Source organism: Arachis duranensis, chromosome 2, assembly GCF_000817695.3.
Source record: "Arachis duranensis cultivar V14167 chromosome 2, aradu.V14167.gnm2.J7QH, whole genome shotgun sequence".
Taxonomy (NCBI): domain Eukaryota; kingdom Viridiplantae; phylum Streptophyta; class Magnoliopsida; order Fabales; family Fabaceae; genus Arachis; species Arachis duranensis.
The window spans coordinates 74,419,683-74,420,737 of NC_029773.3; the positions used below are offsets into that span (position 1 = coordinate 74,419,683).

The following is a 1,055-nucleotide window of genomic DNA, read 5'->3' on the forward strand; positions in this document are numbered from 1 at the left end:
ACTTGTGCCTCCAGATTTCTGATGGAGGATCTTGTTTCATTCATGAAACTGAAAGTGGCCTTTGACAGATCAGAGACAATATTGGCTAAATTAGAAGTGTTTTGTTCTGAATTCTCTGTCTGTTGCTGAGAAGATGATGGATATGGCTTGCTATTGTTCAGCCTGCTGCGTCCACGATTGTTAAAGCCTTGTTGAGGCTTTTGTTGATCCTTCCATGAGAAATTTGGATGATTTCTCCATGATAAGTTATAGGTGTTTCTATAAGGTTCACCCATGTAATTAACCTCTGCCATGGTATGGTTCTCAGGATCATAAGCTTCTTCAGAAGCTGCCTCTCTTGTACTGTTGGATGCATGTTGCCATCCATTCAGATTTTGAGAGATCATGTTGACCTGTTGAGTCAACACTTTGTTCTGAGACAAGATGGCATTCAGAGCATCAATTTCAAGAACTCCTTTCTTCTGAGGTATCCCATTATTCACGGAATTCCTCTCAGAAGTGTACATGAATTGGTTGTTTGCAACCATGTCAATGAGTTCTTGAGCCTCTTCAGGTGTTTTCTTCAGGTGAATAGATCCACATGCAGAATGGTCCAGTGACATTTTCGAAAATTTAGAGAGACCATAATAGAATATATCTAATATGGTCCATTCTGAAAACATGTCAGATGGACATCTTTTGAGCAACTGCTTGTATCTTTCCCAAGCTTCATAGAGGGATTCACCATCTTTTTGTTTGAAGGTTTGAACATCCAATCTCAGCTTGCTCAGCTTTTGAGGAGGAAAGAATTTATCCAAGAAGGCAGTGACCAGCTTATCCCAGGAGTCCAGGCTATCCTTAGGTTGTGAATCCAACCATATTCTAGCTCTGTCTCTTACAGCAAAAGGGAAAAGCATGAGTCTGTAGACTTCAGGATCAACTCCATTCGTCTTTACAGTCTCACAGATCTGCAAGAACTCAGTTAAGAACTGATAAGGATCTTCAGATGGAAGTCCATAGAACTTGCAGTTTTGTTGCATTAAGGCAACTAGCTGAGGTTTCAGCTCAAAATTATT

General features: G+C 40.3%; 1 long non-coding RNA gene and 1 other non-coding gene across 2 annotated transcripts in view; one reads left to right on the forward strand and one right to left on the reverse strand.

The window, feature by feature from the left end:
* The window catches only part of LOC127744833 (uncharacterized), a 22,426-nt gene that overhangs the window by 13,515 nt on the left and 7,856 nt on the right, over positions 1–1,055 (reverse strand). The window lies entirely within an intron of this gene.
* On the forward strand, positions 661–764 carry LOC127745340 (small nucleolar RNA R71). Its single transcript, XR_008006537.1, has one exon. It is a non-coding gene; the product is annotated as a small nucleolar RNA R71 (small nucleolar RNA).